Here is a 6,468-nt window from a genome sequence, read left to right as displayed (position 1 = left end):
AAAATGACCCTATAACTAGGATTTGGCCCACCATAGATTATTATAACTTACAAAATCCATTTTTTCAAAAATAATCCTAATCCAACCCAATTTCGGATCCCTAGGTAACTTTCTCCATCTCTAGGAAGCCCATACTTTAATTAATCCCTATTATACCCTTTATATATATATATAAGAGAAGATGCCTGGGTTTTTTCCTTCCATTTATATTCTTAGTTTCTCTTTCCCTCCTCAAAACTTTCCATCAATTTTCTCTCTCCTATATCTGTTCTCTCCTCCATAAGAGAAAGAAATCTTTCCTTCCATTTTTCTCTCTCCTCTCTATCTCCTTAACAACTACTAAGCTACAACGGATCCGGAAAGATTTACAGGTTAGAGTTTTCTTATCTTCATCCCTTCATCTTCATCATAAACCCTCATCTTCATCTTCTTTGCATTTTGCTTAAAACAACATAAACCCTCATCTTCATCTTCATTTTCTTTGCACTTTGCTTAAAACATCATAAACACTCATCTTCATCTTCTTCTGTAAATTTTCGTTTCATAAACCATCTTCATCTTCTTCTGTAAATTTTCGTTTTCTTAAAACATCATAAAACTTTCTTCTTCTTTATTTTTTCGTTTCATAAAACTTTCTTTCTTCTTGTATTTATTTTCATCTTCATGATCTTTATCATCAACACCATGATTTGTTCCATGAACCTTCTTTAGTTATTAGAGAGTTTGTGTTCATCTTCATCATCATTATCATCAACACCATGTTTTGTTCAACAATGTTTTGTTCATTGAACCTTCTTTGTTCTTCATCTTCATTTTGTTTTCCATTTTTTTTCTTTAAACTTTGTCTATCTGAAATTTCGTTTGGTTTTTACACTCATATTTTCTGACACAACAAGTTATGTCCTAAGAAAAACCCAATATGTTTTCTGTTTTCATAATTTTCATGTTTTCTGTTTTCTGTTTTCATAAATTTCATGAAACATATTTTCACTTCCACAAACACAAATTCCTTTGTTTAGAGTATTTTCTGTTTTCGGAAGTATATACTCATGTTTTCACCTCGTTGTGATTTCTTGTTATCTGTTTTCATATATTATTTCATGAACATATTTCCACTTCCACTAACACAAATCCTTTTGTTCAGATTATTTTATGTTTACGGAAGCATATATTGTTGTGTTTATATGTAGTAAATATTGTCTGCGTTTTTCACATAAAAACTCTTCCTTTTAAGAACATTACATTTGAATCATGATGCATAAAATTTGTTTTTGTCACTTAGTTAGGATTTGTTTTTGCACCACTGCATTTTCAGAAACATATAGTTTTGTGTTCTCAGAATATATATTAATTTGAAGACATTTTTTTTACAGCATTTGCATATGGAGGTTGACCTACACACAGATCAGGCACCATTGATGGACCAACCACTAGTATCTAAATCTTGGGGCCATGTGTTTACTCATATTGGTCAAATATTTGATGGAGGAGTGAAAGGCTGTCGAGATTCTCTTGGAAGATATACAATAGCTACTAAAAACACCTTCAAATATATAAAAAACGAACAATAAGACGTAAATTAAGTGCATTTTCTTTCTGCCTTGTGTTGTGCATATAACAGTTTGTTATCGAAATTCATAAATCCATAGACATTTTGTATATGTTTTCAGTTTCTCTCTAGAAATTACGTTTTTAGCATATTTTGATTTTTAACAAACAAATTGACTGGTGTTAAGCATTTTAAAATATGTTGTGAGTTTCACGTTTAAACACTTTACTTTTCTTTATAATTTGAAGCAACACAGAAAGTTACTTCTTTGTTTTGCATAAATGTCATGAAACATGTATTCACATATCCGAACACAAACATGTTTGTTTAGATGCTTTTTAACTGTTTTTAACATATATCGTTGTGTTAAAAACAATAAAAAAATTTGTGGATTTTTCACTAAAAAATTCTTCTTTTTATAACATTGTTTTTGAAGCATTATGCATAAAATAGAAATTAGTCACTTACTTACTTCGATTCTTTGCATAAAGAACAATTTCTGAAGCATAAACTTTTATGTTCTCATAATATTTATTAATTTAAAGGCATTTTGTTTCCAGCATTTTGCATATGGAGGTTGATCGAGCAACATATCAGGCACCACAGAGGGACCAACCATTAGTATCGAAAGCTTGGTGCCCTTTGCTTACTCGTATTAGTCAAATATTTCAGGATGGAGTGAAAAGATTTCGAGATTCTCTTGGAAGATATACAATGTCGTGAACAAATCTAGTGGAAACAATCTCTTTTTGCTATGAATACAATCTATTTGGTTTCTTTATAATGTTAAGATATTTGAAATTTTATTTCTGAATTCCTGAACAAATCTTAGTTTGTCTCATCTATTTTGTAAACTTCTGAACAAATCTTAGTTTGTCTCAACAAGTTTGTAAATTTCTGAACAATGACTTTCTCTTTAATGTCGATATTTTTTCTTATCAACTTCAACGATGACTTTCTCTTTAACGTCGATCTTTTTTCTCCCTCGCACGAGAACATGTTTGTCCTTGCATCAGACAAATAACCAATTGTCTACATTAAAAAACATTAAACATATAGTAACATACAAGTTATGAACATTTAACTATATGCAAACAACTCATTTTGACTGCTGAAAACATATTTCTTCAACAACAAATATATTTACTAATGTTTCAAATAATAACATGTTTTATCAACCAAGACTTCTCTTACCTCTTTCGTAGCATTCCGGTAGATATATAAACACATCAAAGTATGAACACAACACATGTTGATATGTTTAGAACAAATGAAATTATGTTTTTTAGAAAAATTATATGTTTTCAAAGTTAAAGTTTACTCATCAGATAAACATAATTTAATATGTACACTAAATTTTTACGAGTAAAACATATTTTAGTATGTTTAGAGCACATGAGTATATGATCAGAAAAAATATAACTATGTTTGTTTTAGTTACCTAATTTGCTCCTAAAAGTTTATTCCCATATCAATATAAAAAGTTTACTCATCACATTTTGGAGGTAACTATATGCAAACATTCAATTTTGTATGTCAAGAACACATATCTTCCAACCACAAACATATTTAGATATGTTTCAGACAATAAGAATGTTCTATATGTTTCAACCTCAAACAATAAGAATGTTACTATATGCAAACATCCAATTTTGTATGTCAAAAACACATATCTTTCAACCACAAACATATTTATATATGTTTCAGAACCAAAAATGTCTTTAACATAACTGTAAGTGTTTCCAAAAACCCCCCAAAATGCTAAAAGAAGAAGATTTTTTTTTTTACCAAGTAAAATACTCAAAAATCATCAACATTCCCCTGAATGTCTGAAACAGAACCCAGAATGTCTTTAACATATTTTTAAATGTTTCCCACAACCCCCAAAATGCTAAACGAAGAAGAACCGTTTTTTTACACAGTAAAAGTCCAAAATTCCTCAACAAATCCCTGAATGTCTTGGACAGAACCCAAAATAACAACAACAAAACCGTAAATGTTTGAAACATAACCCTAAAACGTCTTTAACATAACTGTAAATGTTTTCAAAACCACCACAAATGCTAAACGAAAAACAAAAGTTCTTTTACTAAGTAAAACCCTAAAAAATAATCACATTCCCCCGAATGTCTAAAAAACAAACCCAAAATGTCGTTAACAAAATCATAAATGTTTGAAACAGAGCCCAAAATATCTTCGACATAATTTTAACTGTTTCCAAAAACCTCCCAAATGCTAAACGAAGAACAAAATCTTTTTTACCCACTAAAACGCCCAAAATTTACCAACAAACCCCTGAATGTCTGGGACAGAACCCAAAATTCACCAACAAACCCCTGAATGTCTGGGACAATACCCAAAATAACTACAACAAAACCATGAATATTTGAAACAAAACCCAAAATGTCTTTAAAATAACTGAAATGTTTCCAAGATCCCACAAAATGCTAAACGAAGATGAAAAACTTTTTTACCAAGTAAAACACTCATTAATTATCAACATTCCCCCGAATGTTTGAAATCAAACCCAAAATGAACAAAACCAAAAATGTTTGAAACAAAACCCAAAATATCTTCAACATGTAAACTTGTTTACAAATGTATTATGGTTTTGAAAAACAAACCCTCAAGTTTTGAAAACAAAGAATATGAATAAATCTAACATAAAGTAACACAAAAACCAGAAATGTTTACAAACCAGGATCTTTATATGTAGATCTGAAGAACAAACCATCCAAATGAACAAAATTTGTTAAAACATATCAAATGTGTTCTGGGAAGACCAAAATGTTTCTACATATTAAATATTTCTGAAGAACAAAATCTATATTTATAAAAACACATCAAAACATGATGAAGATCTTAAGAAACATGATGAAGATCTTAAGACAAAAAAACACATCAAAATCTTTGATTTTGTTGAACATGATGAAGATCTTAAGAAACACCCACATAAAATTGTTGTGTATGTAACAATAAATCTTTCTTTTTCTCCTAAAAATCGAGTAACAAAACCAAAATCCTAACAAAAGATTTTAGATACCCTAGTTTTTTCAAGATCGAACCGATGAAAAATCGAGTAACAAAACCAAAACCCTAACAAAAGATTTTACATACCCTAGTTTTTTCAAGATCGAACCGATGAAAAATCGAGTAACAAAACAAAAACCCTAAAAATCGAGTAACAAAACCAAGATCGAACCGATGAAAAAAGCCTTATCAAACCGGAACCCTAACAAAAGATTTTAAATACCCTCAGTTTCTCTGGATTTCAGTCGAATTTTTGATAGAGATGATGGAGATTAAAGCTCAAAAACGATTTTGTTGAGAGAGATAAGATGGTTTTTGGTTTTTTAGTGGGAAGCAAAAGATGTAAAGATGGAAGAGAGAGAAATGTTTTGGGCTATAAATCCAAGTCTGACTTTCAAAAGTGTCTGGAAATTGTGGGCGGGAATTATGGAGGGAATGGGCGGGATATGTTTTGATTTTGTTATTTTGAGGAGGGTTAATGTGGGTCAGGACAGTATTGTCTCTTATTTATTTAAACGAGGGTAATGTGGTACTTTCATCAAATGGGTTCTTTTCTCATTATTATTTGAGAGTGGGCCTCATACATATTAACCCCCCATATATTGGGCCTTATAATTACCGGCCCTTTCCCCTCTGCCACCACCACCATTAACATTCTTATCTTCCATGTGAATTCTCTTGAGCATTTCTTGCATTTCCAAACAGAAATTAAATGTGAAGAAATTCAGTTCTGTTTCCACCCCACTCCCTGACACTTCCATTTATTTTTTACACCCGTTGACTTTTAAAATTTAATACTGTAGTATATGATTTTGACATGCATCCCTCACTGCATTGGTCATTGGGTGCAATTTGGTAGGTTTGGATCCATATTCACCTCTGTTTTGGATTTCATTGTTTTCCAGCTTGTGCCACATTTTATTTTTCTTTCTTTTTATTTTCACATGTTGATGTAAGTGACTAAGTTTTCTTCGTGGAGAATAATAATGAGAACAAGACTATGATCACCATCTTGTATTATCTCTTTAATCGCCTACTTGAATATCAATCGTGGGTAACTAAAATAAACCATCATAAAATATAGTCGTCACAGATTGGACCTAACTCATCATAAAAATGAGCTTATAGGTTAATTTCGGGCCTAAGTACCCGTTCTAATACCATGTGAAAATATCTAAGGCCTAACTTGCGAAAACCAGTTTCCATAAACAAGTGTCCAAAAAATTTCTAATAGTCACATAGGGCAGGTCCAATTATTTAAGAGGCCCAAACAGAGATGATACTACAACTTAAATTATCCGATAAATGTATTTAAGTTATCTTTAAAAGGGGGTTTGAAACTCATTACTTCTTACTCAATGTCTACTCTCTTAATCACTAAACTACAACTTAAATTACGTTTAGTATTATTTCGAACGTGACGTACAAAATTTGAAATATGAGACTTTTGATTGCGTCGGACAATCCAAAACGAGTGTTTTAGTTGCGTTGGGGCCGGACTGCCCCTGGTCAGACAATATCAGATAATGCTAATAGCGTTACTATGGTGGTGAGTGATGTTTTAAGAACCCTAGTGCACATTGGTGGGAAAACTATGTCATTATGAAAGGAAAAAAAGTTCAACCATTTACAATTACTTACCAAACATACCCAATTAGGGAGGGGTTGATAAATGAAGAATTAGGGATATGGTATTATGGTGGATATAACTTGTATGTGGAACTTTTTTTTTTTGTTGTTGTTGAAAGTTGTATGTGGAACTTCAAATCCTAAAACTTTGCTATTGTGCGCAAAGAAGAGTCTGAGGGTCAATTTGCAAAAAGTGTGGCCAATTTGAAAAGAGATATACCAGAATCTCTAGTTTTTCCTTCTTTTTTTGTCTGTTGAAA

At 31.2% G+C, this 6,468-nt stretch overlaps 1 long non-coding RNA gene across 1 annotated transcript; it reads left to right on the top strand.

Annotated features, from left to right (window-relative positions):
• The first annotated feature begins 165 nt into the window (after positions 1-165).
• LOC147563548 (uncharacterized) lies at positions 166-2,251 on the top strand. The gene is made up of 3 exons (XR_015236547.1): positions 166-371; positions 1,374-1,574; positions 2,110-2,251. It is a non-coding gene; the product is annotated as an uncharacterized LOC147563548 (long non-coding RNA).
• The last annotated feature ends 4,217 nt before the right edge of the window (positions 2,252-6,468 follow it).

Source organism: Eschscholzia californica, unplaced genomic scaffold (assembly GCF_041429995.1).
Source record: "Eschscholzia californica isolate CP2 unplaced genomic scaffold, dmEscCali1.0.p SCAF_1, whole genome shotgun sequence".
Lineage (NCBI taxonomy): Eukaryota > Viridiplantae > Streptophyta > Magnoliopsida > Ranunculales > Papaveraceae > Eschscholzia > Eschscholzia californica.
The sequence above is the reverse complement of the archived record's forward strand: the minus strand, read 5'-3'. Positions and strand labels throughout refer to the sequence as shown.